General features: G+C 44.8%; 1 pseudogene; it reads right to left on the bottom strand.

The window, feature by feature from the left end:
• Positions 1–19506, bottom strand: part of LOC144482251 (histone H2B pseudogene) — a 47445-nt pseudogene that overhangs the window by 11404 nt on the left and 16535 nt on the right.

Below are 19506 nucleotides of genomic sequence, written 5' to 3' on the forward strand. Positions count from 1 at the left end.
TATAACTACCCCCCCTCAATGTTAACGTGCCTACAGACATCAAAAACTATGAATGCTGGAAGTACAAACTTAATTTTGAAAATCTGGATGTACACAACAAGTATGCACCTGCGGGGGTAAATAGTGATCAGGTTTAAACTTTCAGATCAACATCCTTTCATCAGCACTGGTGAAAGTTACAAATGTGATCGAAGATTTTAAGAAAATGCTACGGAGAACGGCAGATGGCAAAAAAAAACCAAAAGGGAGGTTTGTGATTGTGTGCAACACACGCGCATAAAATGGCAAACAGTCTAAAGGAAATAGTAAGAGTACAAGTAAAGATAGTGAGCACTGTGTCGTCAAGAGGGGTGCATGAGTTCCATTGGAGCACTAGAGAAGACCAAGGACAGAATGATCAGTGTGAGCAAAGCACAGAATTAAAATGATAGGAATTATCACAAATAGTGTGCTACTTGTGGACTGAATGGAAATGTTCCACAATCTGTACATCTGTCATCAGAATGTAGAGCAGAGTACATTGTGAGCAGCAAATACAGCACACTACATTTAAATGATAAGTCCAGTAGGATTCATTGAGGGGGTTTCTGATGAGGAGAAAAGAGGTAAAAGGCCTGTTGTTGCACCTTGACAGGTGCCATGGAAAGTCAAAACGACAAATAGAAGCTGTTAGGAAAGGACTGCAGTATTCGGAGGGGAAGGAATGTTTGGTGACAGCATCACACAAGCTAGAGGTGGTAAAAATGCTGAGAGCTAATCCATTGAAAAAGTTGGTAATTTAAAGGAGGAAGCATTATCATAATACAGAGAATATAGAGACGGGGTGAGAGCAGAGGTGTGGGACAAGAGCAGACATAGATGAGTATGCTGTCAGCCACAGAGTGGGGAGATCAGTGGCTGAGGAAAAAGGAAGAAATATCAGAATTTCTCAAATGGAAAGCTCCATTATCAGTACGCATTGTTCAAGACCTTAATTATACGGCCAGGAGAAATATTGATGTATCTGAACGTTTTATGTTTCAATTTTGTAGAATACATTCAATGCTCACAATGTGGTTTGCTCTGGGTTGGATAGATTGAGTGTCTGCTTTGTGAAACACCTGTCTTCAGTCAGAACAAAGATTCAAATCCAAGCTTAAACTGAAGTCCCAGCTCTAAACAAAGGAAACTCAGAATGTATTACAGGTGAGTTGGCTAAAATAGATTGGGAAACTCGATGAAGGGGCACGAAGGTGGATAGGCAGTGTCTGATATTTAAGGAAGAAATGCTTGCATTGTAACAGTTGTAGATTTCCTTCAGTCGCAAAAACATAACAGGAAAAATGACCCAATCATGGCTAATAAAATTAGGTATTATTAGATATGATGATGATTTTTATAAAGTTGAAAGAAAAAGTTGAAACCCGAAGGATTGGGAACAGTTTTTATTTCAGGAAAGGAGGACAAAGAGATTGGTTAGAGGGATAAAATGCTGTACGAGAGTGAACTTGCAAGTCGCTGACAATTGGACTATTAAAGCTTATGTTAGTATGTGAAAAAATATAACAAAGATAAATTTAGGTGCTTTGCATTCGGATATGGACAAATTTATAATGGAGAACAAGGAAATGGCAGCGCAATTAAATAAATGTTTTCATGCTGTCTTCATGGAGGAACACACAAATAACTTCCCGGCAATGCTCGGGAACCATGGTCTAGAAATTGGGGGGATTTAATATTACTAAAATATATAGTGCTGGAGAAATTAATGGGACTGAGGGCTGCAAAATCTCCAAAGCCCAATAATCTACATCACAGGGTTCTAAACGAAGTGGCAATGGGAAGAATGGATCCAACATTCTCTACATTCTTTAACAGTCTAAGCAGTTTGGAGAGTGGAAAATGTAACCCCTGAGCACAGTTTCACAGCAGAGAGCACAATTCCACAGCAGAGATCACAGTTTGACAGCAGAGAGCACCGTTCCACAGCAGAGAGTATTTTTCCACAACAGGGAGATGAGTTCCACAGCGGAGATCACAGTTCCACAGCAGAGAGCACAGTTCCACAGCAGGGATCACAGTACCACAGCAGATATCACAGTTCCACAGCAGAGAGCACAGTTCCACAGCAGGGAGCGCAGTTCCACAGCAGGGAGCGCAGTTCCACAGCAGGGAGCGCAGTTCCACAGCAGAGAACACAGTTCCACAGCAGAGAGCACAGGTCCACAGCAGAGAGCACAGTTCCACAGCAGAGATCACAGTTCCACAGCAGAGATCACAGATCCAGAGCAGAGATCACAGATCCACAACAGAGATCACAGATCCACAGCAGAGATCACAGTTCCACAGCGGAGAGCACAGTTCCACAGCAGCGAGCACAGTTCCACAGCACTGAGAACTTTTCCACAACAGGGAAAAGAGTTCCACAGCAGAGATCACAGTTCCACAGCAGAAAGTACAGCTCCACAGCAGGGATCACAGTTCCACAGCAGGGATCACAGTTCCGCAGCAGGGATCACAGTTCCGCAGCAGAGATCACAGTTCCACAGCAGAGATCGCAGTTCCACAGCAGAGGATCTATTTAGAAACGAGGAAGCAGAATTAAACAAGAAGAAGGTTAGAAACAGGAGACATCTTGGGATTTACATTAATGACCACTCAGTCCATTCTCCTTTGCCTGTGTGTGATCTTGTGTATCCTGACTATCTGTCGCTTCGTCTGTGTGTCTTTCTGTGTTTTCCATTCTTGGTGACAGTGGAATTGTGGCGCCAGGGGGAGCAGCCGAGCGCATGCACTCCAATGATGAACACGGAAGTGAAAACCTGTGACACATTCACAATAGTTCGCAGGCAATTTTAATTGTGGAGCAGAGTGGCACAGCGGAAGCGTGCTGAGCCCATAACCCAGAGGTCGATGGATCGAAACCATTCTCTGCTATTACGTTTTGAACAACAGCAAAAATAATTCCTCAGCGGCTCCTTCAAAATGATTTGACATTTCCGCCCAGGATGCTGTAATTTTCTTCCGCTTCTCGCTCCTAGTTAACATTTGAATGAGCAACAGATCGCTGAAATGCCATTTACTCACACACGGACACAAGCTGTAAATGTTGCAAAGATACACAAGCCAAGGTTTTTCCCTTTCAGCCCGTTTCTCCCAAACAGCTGACACAGGCGTGATGATCCGAATGATCTTGAATTATTCACCATCACTCTATGATTGTCCGAATAGAAAAAAAGCTATTTTCTTCAATGAAAACAATCTAGTGAAGTTTAGACATATTAGCTGCACTATTTCTGATCTACAGGGCACCCTGCAGTAAGCCACCATGCTTATATGGGCAGCAGCGTCCTCCCTGTGACATGTACTATTGAGAAGGACAAGAATATCAGCACAGCGGACACAGCATCACGTTAAAAACAGAGTTAATCCTTATTTGGACAGAAATCACTATTTTTTTCTTAATTACTGGTTTAAAACATGAAATTCAGTTCCCAAAATCACCATAAACTGAGAAAGTGAAGTTTCCTTTCTTCAGGTTTGCACATTGCATACACATTGTATGAAATACTTTTTTCAGTCTCTCTGATTGTTCCCTTGATTCGCCTCTTCATAGCTGGACGGATTTTAACGTGTTCGGTTTACAACATATTTCACCCTTCTCGGCCTTACTTCAGGTCAAAACTGTGACCTGCGAGGGTCCTTTCTCCTCGCACTGAATGTCTGCCTCTAACATATTGTGGTCACTCAGTGTTTGATGTTTATTTACTGTCAGATTATTAATTAATCCTGCTCCTGCCTCATTACTGAAATTCGTGGAACCTTTTGTCTTGTGCTTTCCAAAGCAAGGTGGAGGGCAGGAGTGATTAAGTAATAAAATAATTGGTGCTGCAAGGCTAAAGGGAGTGTGAAAGGAACAAGTAACAGCAAACAGAGATGTGTCTGAAGGAGGTGTGAATTGAAGAATGATGAACAACTGCCAGCTGAAAGCAAAATCAAGAGAAAATCTAGATGAAAATAAAATGGATTCAATTATGACGGTTACTATCATATTAGAAATACGGGCAGGAGTCAGGCCATTCAGCCCCTCAGTCCTGCACCATCATTCAAGAAGGGAGGCGATGGTCTCGTGGTATCATCGCTCGACTATTAATCTGGAAACTCAGCTAATGTTCTGGGCACCCAGGTTCGAAACCCTCCACAGCAGATGGTAGAATTTGATTTCAATAAAAAGTAATTTGAAAATAAGAATCGAGTGATGGCGATGGAACCATTGTTGGAAAAATCCATCTGGTTCACTAATGTGCTTTAGGGCAGGAAATCTGATGAAATTACCTTGTGTGGCCTACATGTGACTTCAGAACGACAGCAATGTGGTTGACTCGATACGTGGATGGGTAATAAATGCTGGCCAGTGATACGCACATCCTATGAATGGACCAAGGAAAAAGATCATAACTAAAATAATTGTGGCTGCAATTCGACTTTTCGAACTTTTGCAGCAACCATTCACTCCCTTGTATAATCTGTCTAATTCAGCCTAGAACATATTCAATGATCCAGTCTCAACTGTTGTCTGGGGAAGGGAATTCCACTGACTAACTATCCTCTGAGATGAGATGAGAGTGACTGCCCTTGACATCAAAACAGGATTTGACCGAGTTCAGCATCAAGGATCCTCAGCAAAAGCAAAGTCGATGGGAATCATGGAAACCTCTCCACTGGTTGGAACTTGATCCAGCATAAAGCCAGATGGTTGTGGTGGTCAGTCATTTCATCCTCAGGAGACCATTTCCCGAGTTTGTCAAGTTACTGTCCCAGACCCTTCCACCATAAGGTCAGAATTGGAGATGCTCGCTGATGACTGTGCAATGTTTAGCACCATTCAGGACTCTTCAGTTACCGAAGTAGACGATTCCCAAATGCAGCAAGAACTGGACAGTATCCAAGCTTGGGCTGAGATGTGGCAAATAACAATCACACCACACATGTACCAGACAAAGACCATTTCCAGCAAGAGAGAATCTAACCATTGTCCCTTGACATTAAATGAAATTATATCAATATCTTTGTGATTACCTTCAATTGGACTAGCGATGTAATACAAGGGCTACAAGGCAGGTCAGAGACACAGAATCCCACGGTGAGTAACAAAGATCCTGACTGCCAAACACTGTTCACCATCTACCAGGCACAAATCAGGAGTATGATGGATTAATCTCCACTTGCCTGGGTTAATGCAGCACCAGCAACACTCAAGAGGTTTGACACCATCCCGGACAAAGCATCCCTCATGATTGACATCCCATCTGTAAACACACATGCCCTTGACCACTGACACACAGTGGCAGCAGTACTTACTACCTCCAAGATGAGCTACTGGAACTCACAAATGTTCCTTCAGTCGCATCTTTCAAACCAAAGAGCACTACCGTCTAGAGAAGGACAAGAACAGTTGACTCATGGAAACACCATTAAATGGACCTTCCCCTCCAAGTCACTTACCATTCTCACTTGGGAATATATCGCTGTTCCTTCATTGTGGCTGGATTCATTCTGTATCTGTCATTCTCTGGTGCAATATATCTGTACCATATGCCATATGTATCTTGCATTTTTTGCTGCAGGATGCATGTTGCATCATTATTTGAACCTGTGTTTGGAACAGTAGTTGAGCAAGGGATTTTGTCTATCAGTTACTTTCTGATACTGCAAGTGAATTTGGGACTCATTCTGAATCTCTTAAGAATAGCATGTGTGATCATTCAAAATCTGAGCAGGAATAGACCACTCGAGTCTGCTCCTCCATTCTATAACATCATGGCTGATCTGATTTGAACATCGACTCCACACTCCTGCCTAACCTTAATACCTTTTACCTCTTTGCTTATCAACAATCTATCTACCTTTGGCTTAAAGACTCCATTTCAGTTAGCGTGTGTGTGTTTGTGTGTGTGACCATCAGTCAGTGCTATTGTATATGCATTTAAACACAATTCTGAATAGGAATCTTTCTGGTACCACACGAGTGCAGTATTCAGTATTCTCTGAAATTGTATGAGTTTGGCAGGCATTCTGATCTGTCACAAAGATGGAATATTAGGGTAGGATTTATGTTTCTCTCTCTGGTACCATACGTGATTTGGGGTTCATTCAGCATCTGAGTATATCTGCTGCTGTTTCTAAAGGGTGCAAATCATATGTATTGGTCAGACTGTCATAATGTGTGTGAGTGTGGGATCATTCTGAATCTGTCACTGGTACTCAGTGTCTGGGATACTGCTATGTAAGTGTGATAATCAGATGTAACTTTCAGTCCCTGGTGCTGTGTGTGCAGCATGAGATTCATTCATCTAACACTGAGCACATGTTTGAGAATTATCGTGTGTATGTCAGAGTCTATGACTCAATGTGAGCATGGGATTCATCATGTAATCTTCAATCTATTTATAAGTTTGGATTCATTCTATATAAATTTCCAGCAAAACAACAGGCCACTGATGTGGTAGGTTTGAAGCAAACAATGTATGTGAATTTCGGCCCAACATTAAATCTGTGTCACTCTGAACACAATTGTAAAAGATAATGTATCCTTCAATCTGATACTGGATTGCTATGCAAGCTTCACTCAGGTTGTTCACACTGATTTGATCTGTGACACTCAGCCTGATTCTGAGGAAGAATTTTGACATGAATGTAAAAGGAAACTCAGTCTGGAATTCATGTAGTATCGTCCATCTGGCTCAGTGTGAGTGGGGAGTTAGGATTAGTTAATAAACTATAGTTCAATTCAAAGTAATCAAATTGATGTTGTAACTTTAAGTTTCATAACCTGGGTGAGTTTTCAACTGGAATCTGAATTTGTATCTCAGGTTATACGAGCTCTCAGAATATCTCAATCTGAGAATGTATTTGAGATTAGGCTTTGTATGAATGTATTTGTGAGGATACAAACTATGGGCCACTTTTAAACCCCTGATGTGGGTGGTATTTAACTCGAATCTCAGTGTACATTATTAAGGTGCATTGTGTAACTTTTAACCGAAAACCATTTGTCAGTTTGATCAGATATTGAATTTGGAGCTGTGGCTGCTCTATTGTGGGATTCACACAGTGATGATCCAATATTAGGTGAGAATTTGGACTGCGATTTATGGATCCCCCTATCAATGGCACTGAGTTTGATTTGATGTATTGGTACACAGTGAAAGGTATTGCTTCTTGCGTAAAACGGACGAATCATACCGTTCACAGAGTAGAGGGGAGAAGGAAAGGAGAGGGTGCAGACTGTAGTGTTAAAAATTCATTTAGCAGGCGTGGGGTTTGAACCCACGCAGACATATGGCCATTGGATCTTAAGCCTTAACCACTCGACCATTCTGGTACGAGAACGAGCTGTCAAATAGGCACATCATCTGTCTCTCCTGCTGTTTGGGTCTGTGGAATTGATCAGCTGTCTGTGTCTCTGAGCTGTCAGTGACAATGTACGGACTGTGTGTGAGAAGGAGTTGGCGACAATTTCCCCTGTAACTTGTGTGGAGGAAATATCACGTTTGTTTTGGATCTGTCAAATATTTGTCTGGGAAACAAAGTACATTTAATATCTCAAATCCAGATTCCGTCAGTTTAATCTCTATTAATAATCATTGTGAGCGGTTTGTGAGGCTGCAGCCAGACTCTAGCTCTGATTGGTCACTCACATTTCAATCACATTCTTAACCAATCGGAGTGCCAGGTCGAAGAAATGGGAGGGTTTGATTGGTTCACATTTTCAAATTGGAAAAACCCGCCAATTTCAGTGCAGAAAAAATTAAAAAATAACGGAACGCCTGAATGTTCAGGAAACTATTTCAATCTCACACTTTATAATCCGTTTATTGTATTTTCCCTCACAGAATCCTGGCGCTATTGTAGGAACAGTTTGAATTTCTCAATCTCTTATCTATAACCTGCGGTAATCAGACCCCGTTCCGCAATTTAAAACGGAGCAAATCTCAGCTCAGTGAAAAAAGCAGAACCAAAGAGATCACCAACCAACTCCTTCACACAGGCTTCACAGGGACAGAGAGAAACGGCTGATTTCTGATCCTATCCCCTGAAAGCGGCCGAGAATGTTACAATGGGAAGTGCGGAGAGAATCCCTGACTCTATCCCGCCGGTGGAACAAGGCAGCTTTGTCACCGGAGAAGGAGGAGGGCCTGGGGGAGACAGATCTGAAAAGCGCTGCAATGGACTCAGGTCCTGTGTGTGCAGAAATCTCAGTGATTCCGCCCTCTGGGAAAGCTGCGGAATAAACAGATCAGCCCGAGAATAACCTCTTCATTCCCGCCTTTACTCTGTTCCGGGAGCGGCTCCCAGATCGCCCGAGAAAAAAATAATAATTTAATTCAGAGTCGTGAAACTCTGAATATAGTTATAATCAAATTTAAATAATTACCTCCTGATATTTTTTCTGCCCATTGTCCGTGACGATCCCCAGACTGGGATTTAAAATCTGCTCTCAGTTCAGTTTGATTGTCCCTTCAATGTGAAAGTGTGTGTGAGGGGCGGATATGAAGTCCCATTCACAGCATTCCGGAACGGGACAAATCTCTATCCTCCAGAAAGACATTTCTCATTCACTCAATAAGGGAAAAGATGGCGCAGCTTTTTCACAGAGATTGTGGGTGGCTCTTAAAAGAGCCGTTGTGTTTGGGGTGTTTTTCAGTCCATGGGGGAGTTTTACTTGGAGCTGGTGTACTTGGTCACCGCCTTTGTCCCTTCCGACACGGCGTGCTTGGCCAGTTCTCCGGGCAGCAGCAGGCGCACGGCGGTCTGGATCTCCCGGGAGCTGATGGTGCTGCGCTTGTTGTAATGGGCCAGGCGGGAAGCCTCACCCGCGATGCGCTCGAAAATATCGTTCACGAACGAGTTCATGATGCTCATGGCTTTGGAGGAGATGCCGGTGTCGGGGTGAACCTGCTTCATCACTTTGTAGATGTAGATGGAGTAACTCTCCTTCCTCGACTTTCGTCGCTTCTTGCCGCCCTTTGTTCCCGGTTTCTTAATCACTTTCTTCGCTCCCTTCTTGGGAGCTGGTTTCGATGTTGGTTTCTTCTCATCAGCCACCTTCAATTTCACGCAGAAAAAAAGCAAACGCCTTCCGAGCGCTGATTAAATAGACAGTCCCACAGAACTATGCTAATGAGGAATTGGGAAAGCAATGATTGTGATTGGACATTTTGAAAGTTATTACAGTCACTTATCAGGGATTCATTTGAGTGAATATGAAAACAGACCAATCTGATTGAGGTGTTTCCGCCAATCACAAGCCTCCTTACTAAATCAGGAAATACATTTTACAAAGAATCTCCAGCGCCAGTTTGTCAGTGTGTAAAGATCCACCGGGAAATGTCCCCTGACTGTGGGTGTGAGGGACCGTTCTCCACAGAGGGACTGTGCGGGAGTGTGGGATTCCTTCAGGAACTGTGAATCTCTGGTAAAGTGTGTGAGTGTGGGATTTACTCACTCTCTAACACAGTGTGTGTGTGTGGGATTTACTCACTCTCTAACACAGTGTGTGTGGGGGGGATTTAATCACTCTCTAACACAGTGTGTGAGTGTGGGATTTACTCACTCTCTAACACAGTGTGTGTGTGTGGGATTTACTCACTCTCTGATACAGTGTGTGTGTGGGATTTACTCACTCTGATACAGTGTGTGTGTGGGATTTACTCACTCTCTGATACAGTGTGTGTGTGGGATTTACTCACTCTCTGATACAGTGTGTGAGTGTGGGATTTACTCACTCTCTGATACAGTGTGTGAGTGTGGGATTTACTCACTCTCTGATACAGTGTGTGAGTGTGGGATTTACTCACTCTCTAACACTGTGTGTGTGGGATTTACTCACTCTCTAACACTGTGTGTGTGTGGGATTTACTCACTCTCTAACACTGTGTGTGTGTGGGATTTACTCACTCTCTGATACAGTGTGTGAGTGTGGGGTTTACTCACTCTCTGATACAGTGTGTGAGTGTGGGGTTTACTCACTCTCTGATACAGTGTGTGTGTGTGGGATTTACTCACTCTCTGATACAGTGTGTGAGTGTGGGATTTACTAACTCTCTGATACAGTGTGAGTGTGGGATTTACTCACTCTCTGATACCGTGTGTGTGTGTGGGATTTACTCACTCTCTGATACAGTGTGTGAATGTGGGATTTACTCACTCTCTGATACAGTGTGTGAGTGTAGGATTTACTCACTCTCTGATACAGTGTGTGTGGGATTTACTCACTCTCTGATACAGTGTGTGAGTGTGGGATTTACTCACTCTCTGATACAGTGTGTGAGTGTGGGATTTACTCACTCTCTGATACAGTGTGTGAGTGTGGGATTTACTCACTCTCTGATACAGTGTGAGTGTGGGATTTACTCACTCTCTGATCCGGCGTGTGAGTGTGGGATTTACTCACTCTCTGATGCAGTGTGGGATTTACTCACTCTCGGATACAGTGTGAGTGTGGGATTTACTCACTCTCGGATACAGCGTGAGTGTGGGATTTACTCACTCTCTGACACAGTGTGAGAGTGTGGGATTTACTCACTCTCTGATACAGTGTGTGAGTGTGGGATTTACTCACTCTCTGATACTGTGTGTGAATGTGGGATTTACTCACTCTCTGATACAGTGTGAGTGTGGGATTTACTCACTCTCTGATGCAGTGTGTGAATGTGGGATTTACTCACTCTCGGATACAGGGTGAGTGTGGGATTTACTCACTCTGTGATACAGTGTGTGAGTGTGGGATTTACTCACTCTCTGATACAGTGTGTGAGTGTGGGATTTACTCACTCTCTGATACAGTGTGTGAGTGTGGGATTTACTCACTCTCTGATACAGTGTGTGAGTGTGGGATGTACTCACTCTCTGATACAGTGTGTGAGTGTGGGATTTACTCACTCTCTGATACAGTGTGTGAGTGTGGGATTTACTCACTCTCTGATACAGTGTGTGAGTGTGGGATTTACTCACTCTCTGATACAGTGTGTGAGTGTGGGATTTACTCACTCTCTGATACAGTGTGTGAGTGTGGGATTTTCTCACACTCTGATACAGTGTGAGTGTGGGATTTACTCACTCTCTGATGCAGTGTGTGAATGTGGGATTTACTCACTCTCGGATACAGCGTGAGTGTGGGATTTACTCACTCTCTGATACAGTGTGAGTGTGGGATTTACTCACTCTCGGATACAGTGTGAGTGTGGGATTTACTCACTCTCGGATACAGTGTGAGAGTGTGGGATTTACTCACTCTCTGACACAGTGTGAGAGTGTGGGATTTACTCACTCTCTGATACAGTGTGTGAGTGTGGGATTTACTCACTCTCTGATACTGTGTGTGAATGTGGGATTTACTCACTCTCTGATACAGTGTGTGTGTGGGGGATTTACTCACTCTCTGATACAGTGTGTGTGTGTGTGGGATTTACTCACTCTGATACAGCGTGTGAGACCATAAGTTATCGGAGCAGAATTAGGCCACTCGGACAATCGAGTCTGGTCCGCCAATCATGACTGATATTTTTCTCTTTCCCATTCTCCTGCCTTTTCCCCATAATGCCTGGTCCCCTTATTAATCAAGTCTATCTATCTCTGTCTTAAAAAACACTCAATGACTTGGCCTCCACACCCTTCTGCGACAAAGAGTTCCACAGATTCACCAGTCTCTGGCTGAAGAAATTACTCCACATCTATTTTTTAAAGGATCGTCCCTTTAGCCTGAGATTGTGCCCTCTGGTTCTAGTTTTTCCTGATTTTGGAAATAACCTCTCCATGTCCACTCTATCCAGGCCTCACAGTATCCTATAAGTTTCAACAAGGTCCCCCCTCATCCTTGTGAACTCCAATGAGTGCAGACCCAGAGTCCTCAACCGTTCCTCATATGACAAGCTTTTCATTCCAGGGATCATTCTTGTGAACCTCCTCTGGGCCCTTTCCAAGGCCAGCACATCCTTCCTTCGATACGGGGCCCAAAGCTGCTCACAATACTGCAAATGGGGTGTGACTGGAGCCTTGTACAGCCTCAGAAGTACATCACTGCTCTTGTATTGTATCCCTCTCGCCATGAATGCTAACATTGCATTTGCCTTCCGAACTGCCAACTGACCCTGCCAGTTAACCTTCAGAGAATCTTGAACAATGACTCCCAAGTCCCTTTGCGCTTCTGATTTCGTCAGCATTTTCCCATTTAGAAAATAGTCTATGCCTCCATTCCTCCCTCCAAAGTGCATAACCTCACACTTTTCCACATTGTATTCCATCTGCCACTTCTTTGCCCACTCTCCTAGCCTGTCCAAGTCCTTCTGCAGCCTCCCTGCTTCCTCAATACTACCTGTCCCTCTCCATATCTTTGTATCATCTGCAAACCTAGCAACAGAGCTTTCACTTCCTGCTTCCAAATTGTTAATGTATATGGTGAAAAGTTGTGGTCCCAGCACTGATCCCTGAGGCACACCACTCAACATCGGCTGCCATCCTGAAACAGACCTCTTTATCCCCACTCTCTGCCTTCTGCCAGTCAGCCAATCCTCTATCCATGCCTGGATCTTACCCTTAACGTGGAGATGCCGGCGTTGGACTGGGGTAAACACAGTAAGAAGTTTGACAACACCAGGTTAAAGTCCAACAGTTTTATTTGGTAGCAAAAGCCACACAAGCTTTCGAGGCTCTGAGCCCCTTCTTCAGGTGAGTGGGAATTCAGTTCACAAACAGAACTTATAAAGACACAGACTCAATTTACATGAATAATGGTTGCAATGCGAATACTTACAACTAATCCAGTCTTTAAGAGACAAAACAATGGGAGTGGAGACAGCATCAAGACAGGCTAAAAAGATGTGTATTGTCTCCAGACAAGACAGCCAGTGAAACTCTGCAGGTCCACGCAACTGTGGGCGTTACAAATAGTGTGACATGAACCCAATATCCCGGTTGAGGCCGTCCGCGTGTGTGCGGAACTTGGCTATCAGTTTCTGCTCAGCGACTCTGCGCTGTCGTGTGTCGCGAAGGCCGCCTTGGAGAACGCTTACCCGAATATCAGAGGCCGAATGCCCGTGACCGCTGAAGTGCTCCCCAACAGGAAGAGAACAGTCTTAAGACCATAAGACCATAAGACATAGGAGCGGAAGTAAGGCCATTCGGCCCATCGAGTCCACTCCACCATTCAATCATGGTTGATTTCAACTCCATTTACCCGCTCTCTCCCCATAGCCCTTAATTCCTCGAGAAATCAAGAATTTATCAATTTCTGTCTTGAAGACGCTCAACGTCTCGGCCTCCACAGCCCTCTGTGGCAATGAATTCCACAGACCCACCACTCTCTGGCTGAAGAAATTTCTCCTCATCTCTGTTCTAAAGTGACTCCCTTTTATTCTAAGGCTGTGCCCCCGCGTCCTAGTCTCCCCTGTTAATGGAAACAACTTCCCTACGTCCATCCTATCTAAGCCGTTCATTATCTTGTAAGTTTCTATCAGATCTCCCCTCAACCTCCTAAACTCCAATGAATATAATCCCACGATCCTCAGACGTTCATCGTATGTCAGGCCTACCATTCCTGGGATCATCCGTGTGAATCTCCGCTGGACCCGCTCCAGTGCCAGTATGTCCTTCCTGAGGTGTGGGGCCCAAAATTGCTCACAGTACTCCAAATGGGGCCTAACCAGTGCTTTATAAAGCCTCAGAAGTACATCCCTGCTTTTGTATTCCAAGCCTCTTGAGATAAATGACAACATTACATTTGCTTTCTTAATTACGGACTCAACCTGCAAGTTTACCTTTAGAGAATCCTGGACTAGGACTCCCAAGTCCCTTTGCACTTTAGCATTATGAATTTTGTCACCGTTTAGAAAATAGTCCATGCCTCTATTCTTTTTTCCAAAGTGTACGACCTCGCACTTGCCCACGTTGAATTTCATCAGCCACTTCTTGGACCACTCTCCTAAACTGTCTAAATCTTTCTGCAGCCTCCCCACCTCCTCAATACTACCTGCCCCTCCACCTATCTTTGTATCATCGGCAAACTTGGCCAGAATGCTCCCAGTCCCGTCATCTAGATCGTTAATATATAAAGAGAACAGCTGTGGCCCCAACACTGAACCCTGCGGGACACCACTTGTCACCGGTTGCCATTCTGAGAAAGAACCTTTTATCCCAACTCTCTGCCTTCTGTCTGACAGCCAATCGTCAATCCATGTTAGTACCTTGCCTCGAATACCATGGGCCCTTATTTTACTCAGCAGTCTCCCGTGATTGTCGAGCGGTGTTCATTCATCCGTTGTCGCAGCGTCTGCATAGTTTCCCCAATGTACCATGCCTCGGGACATCCTTTCTTGCAGCGTATCAGGTAGACAACGTTGGCCGAGTTGCAAGAGTAGGTACCATGTACCTGGTGGATGGTGTTCTCACGTGAGATGATGGCATCTGTGTCGATGATCCGGCACGTCTTGCAGAGGTTGCTGTGGCAGGGTTGTGTGGTGTCTTGGTCACTGTTCTCCTGAAGGCTGGGTAGTTTGCTGCGGACAATGGTCTGTTTGAGGTTGTGCGGTTGTTTGAAGGCAAGAAGTGGGGGTGTGGGGATGGCCTTGGCGAGATGTTCGTCTTCAACAATGACATGTTGAAGGCTCCGGAGGAGATGCCGTAGCTTCTCCGCTCCGGGGAAGTACTGGACAACGAAGGGTACTCTGTCCACCGTGTCCCGTGTTTGTCTTCTGAGGAGGTCGGTGCGGTTTTTCGCTGTGGCGCGTTGGAACTGTTGATCAATGAGTCTAGCGCCATATCCTGTTCTTATGAGGGCATCTTTCAGCGTCTGGAGGTGTCTGTTGCGATCCTCCTCATCCGAGCAGATCCTGTGTATACGGAGGGCTTGAGAACCACAGGACGTTCCAAACTATTTTAATGCCGATAAAGTATTTTTGAAATGCAGTCACTGTCCAATTGCTGAACGTTTAAACTATCTGTTCGACGAAGTCAGAAATTCCCATCTGGGAATGGTGAATGAATGCTGCAGCTCTGTCTCTGTGGCGCCAAGATTGACATGTTGGACTGCTCGTCATTGTCTTGTGAGATGTTCAAAGGTTGTTGGTCCGAACCTTATCGGAGTCAGGTTTTCGGGAAAAATTTGAAGAAAGAAGGAACTGCTGTGTCAGTGTTCTCAGATAAGTGAAACTGCCGCCTCGAACTTCATAAAACCCCACAGTGTGGAAGGAGAACACTCGGCCCCACGAGCCTGCACCGAGAAGAATCCCACCCAGCCCGTATCCCCGTAACCTCACATATTTACCGTGCTAATCCACCTGACACTACGTGCCAATTTAGCATGGCCAATCCAGGTAATACAGCAATAATTTTCATGGCTGACGATTCTGGAAAGACAAAATCTGCCACGATTGCCGCAAATGAAGCTGGTGTCTGCTTTGGAGCTTCTGAAACCACATGTGTTCAGAGTGACAAAATCCTGCCCAAAGCTGGTACCCTGATTTCAATTTTCATTTGATTGTCACATCGAGTTTCTCATGGGATTAGAATTATGGGAATATGGAATTGTGCTGGCCGACTCATCTCTCAAGACTTTGTGTCCATACTTCATCTTGGTCCCGTGAACTTCAAAACATTAAAGGAACCAACAGTTCACCCTCAATAAGGAGGCAAAGCAAATACACCACGCATGAGGTTGGGATTGTGCAGAAGACAATCGGTCAGCAGTCCATCGTTTTAACGACTCGGCCACCTCGTCACATGCACCGACCGCCATCATTTGTGATTTTAACACCCGTAAAAAAGAACAGATTACTCCAATAGGATAATGCTGTGTTTCTGCACTCTCGTTAATCTCTGTCTATCGCTGTTACTCTTCCATTCGATGTAAATCCACAGAATGTAAAGCGAAAGATAGTTCCCCTCTCTGGTGCCTATTTGATTTTGAATTCACTGAACATGGTAGTCGTGGTACACATTGGTACCAACGACATAGGTAAGGAAGGGATGGGGATTTAAAACAGGAACTTCGGGAGCTGGGCTGGAAGCTGAGAGCCAAAACAAAACATGTGGTCATCTCTGGTACGTTACCGGTGCCACGTGATAGCGAGTTGAGGAACGGGGAGAGAGTGCATTTAAACATGTGGTTGCAGGGATGGTGTAGGAGGGAGGGTTTCAGATACGTGGATAATTGGAACACATTCTGGGGAAGGTCGGACCTGTACAAACAGGACGGGGTGCACCTGAAACAGAGGGCACCAATATCCTGGGACGGAAATTTGATACGGCTCTTCAGGGGGGTTTAAACTAATTTGTCAGGGGAGTGGGAAAAGGAGTTGTACTCCAGTGGACAGTGTTGAGGGTGGTGAGGTATTGGGGAAGGTATCAATGTCAAGGGTGGGAACCGGGAGACAGGAAGGTGGGTTGAAGTGTGTCTACTTCAATGCAAGGAGCATTCGGAACAAGGTAAATGAACTTGGCGTGGATTGGTACTTGGGACTACGATGTTGTGGCCATTACGGAGACGTGGGTAGAACAAGGACAGGAATGGTTGTTGGACGTTCCGGGGAATAGATGTTTCAGTAAGTGTAGGGAAGCTGGTAAAAGAGGTGGAGGAGTAGCATTGTTAATCAAGGATAGTTTAACGGCTGCGGAAAGGCACTTCGAGGGGGATCTCCACACTGAGGTAATATGGGCTGAGGTTAGAAATAGGAAAGGAGCGTTCACGTTGTTAGGAGTTTACTATAGGCCCCCAAATAGTAATAGAGATGTGGAGGAAGAAATTGCTAAGCAGATTATGGATATGTGTGGGGGTCACAGGGTAGTTGTCATGGGGGACTTAAACTTTCCAAATATTGATTGGAACCTTTGTAGGTCAAATAGTTCGGTTGGGGCAGTTTTTGTGCAGTGCGTGCAGGAGGGTTTCCTGACACAATATGTGGATTGGCCGACAAGAGGTGAGGCCACATTGGATTTGGTACCGGGAAATGAACTGGGCCAAGTGTTAGATTTGGTTGTGGGAGAGCACTTTGGAGATAGTGACCACAATTCGGTGTCTTTTGTTATTGCAATGGAGAGGGATAGGGCCGTAAGGCAGGGCAAGGTTTAGAATGGGGGGAGAGGTAATTATGATGCGATTAGGCAAGAATTAGGGGGCATAAGATGGGAACAGAAACTGTCAGGGAAAGGCACGAATGAAAAGTGGAACTTTTTCAAGGAACAAATACTGGGTGTCCTTGATAGGTATGTCCCTGTCAGGCAGGGAGGAAATGACCGAGTGAGGGAACCATGGTTCACGAACGAGTTGGAATGTCTTGTGAAAAGGAAGAGGGAAGCTTATGTAGGAATGAGGAAACAAGGTTCATATGGCTCGATTGAGGGTTACAAGTTAGCAAGGAATGAGCTGAAAAAGGGGCTGAGGAGAGCTCGGAGGGGACATGAGAAGTCCTTGGCGGGTCGGATCAAGGAAAACCCCAAGGCTTTTTACTCTACTGTGAGGAATAAAAGAATGACCAGGGTGAGGTTAGGGCCGGTCAAGGACAGAAGTGGGAACTTGTTTATGGAGTCAGTAGAGATAGGCGAGGTGATGAATGAATACTTTTCTTCAGTGTTCACCAAGGAGAGGGGCCATGGTTTTGAGGAATAGAAGGTGTTACAGGCTAATAGGCTGGAGGAAATAGATGTTCGGAGGGAGGATGTACTGGCAGTTTTGAATAAACTGAAGGTCAATATGTCCCCTGTGCCTGATGAAATATATCCTAGGATTCTTTGGGAGGCAAGGGATGAGATTGCAGAGCCTTTGGCTTTGATCTTTGGGTCCTCACTGTCCACGGGGATGGTGTCAGAAGACTGGAGAGTGGCGAATGTTGTTCCTCTGTTTAAGAAAGGGAATAGAAATGATCCTGGTAATTATAGACCGGTTAGTCTTATTTCGGTGGTTGGTAAATTGATGCAAAAGGTCCTTAGGGTTGGGATTTACGACCATTTAGAAATATGCAGGTTAATCCGGGATAGTCAGCACGGATTCGTGAAGGGCAAGTCGTGCCTCAGAAGTTTGATTGAATTTTTGAGGAGGTAACTAAGTGTGTTGATGAATGTCGGGCAGTTGATGTCATATACATGGATTTTAGTAAGGCGTTTGATAAGGTCCCCCATGGTCGGTTTATGATGAAAGTAAGGAGTTGTGGGATAGAGGGAAAGTTGGCCGATTGGATAGGTAACTGGCTATCTGATCGAAGACAGAGGGTGGTGGTGGATGGAAAGTGTTCGGACTGGAGGCAGGTTGCTAACGGAGTGCCACAGGGATCAGTGCTTGGTCCTCTGTTCTTTGTCATTTTTATTAATGACTTAGAGGAGGGGGCTGAAGGGTGGATCAGTAAATTTGCTGATGACACCAAGATTGGTGGAGTAGTGGATGAGGTGGAGGGCTGTTGTAGGCTGCAAAGAGACATAGATAGGATGCAAAGCTGGGCTGAAAAATGGCAAATGGAGTTTAACCCTGATAAATGTGAGGTGATTCATTTTGGTAGGACTAATTTAAATGTGGATTACAGGGTCAAAGGTGGGGTTCTGAAGACTGTGGAGGAACAGAGAGATATTGGGGTCCATATCCACAGATCTCTAAAGGTTGCCACTCAAGTGGATAGAGCTGTGAAGAAGGCCGATAGTGTGTTAGCTTTTATTAACAGGGGGTTGGAGTTTAAGAGCCGTGGGGTTATGCTCGAATTGTACAGGACCTTGGTGAGACCACATTTGGAATATTGTGTGCAGTTCTGGTCACCTCACCATAAGAAGGATGTGGAAGCGCTGGAAAGAGTGCATAGGAGATTTACCAGGATGCTGCCTGGTTTGGAGGGCAGGTCTTTTGAGAAAAGGTTGAGGGAGCTAGGGCTGTTCTCTCTGGAGCCGAGGAGGCTGAGGGGAGACTTAATAGAGGTTTATAAAATGATGAAGTGGATAGATAGAGTGAACGTTCAAAGACTATTTCTTCGGGTGGATGGAGCTATTACAAGGGGGCATAACTATAGGGTTCGTATTGGGAGATATAGGAAGGATACCAGAGGTAGGTTCTTTACGCAGAGAGTGGTTGGGGTGTGGAATGGACTGCCTGCAGTGATAGAGGAGTCAGACACTTTAGGAACATTTAAGCGGTTATTGGATAGGCACATGGAGCACACCAGGATGATAGGGAGTGGGATAGCTTGATCTTGGTTTCAGATAAAGCACGGCACAACATCGTGGGCCGAAGGGTCTGTTCTGTGCTGTACTGCTCTATGTTCTAACATAACCCAGATGTAAAAGGCAGTAAGCATCGTGAGTTTTTGGCGGAACGACAGCGCGTCTGACTCCAAGATCAAAAGGTAACAGACAGAGAAAGACACACAGAAAAGCAGTAAGAGACTATCGGGACACACACACAATGACAGACAGAAAAGGTGCCGAACAAACCAGCAAGATACTGAGATGGAAAAAACTGATTATTTGTGAAAAGATGTTTTCTATTACGCAAAT

This window comes from Mustelus asterias, unplaced genomic scaffold (assembly GCF_964213995.1).
Source record: "Mustelus asterias unplaced genomic scaffold, sMusAst1.hap1.1 HAP1_SCAFFOLD_35, whole genome shotgun sequence".
Taxonomy (NCBI): Eukaryota; Metazoa; Chordata; class Chondrichthyes; order Carcharhiniformes; family Triakidae; genus Mustelus; species Mustelus asterias.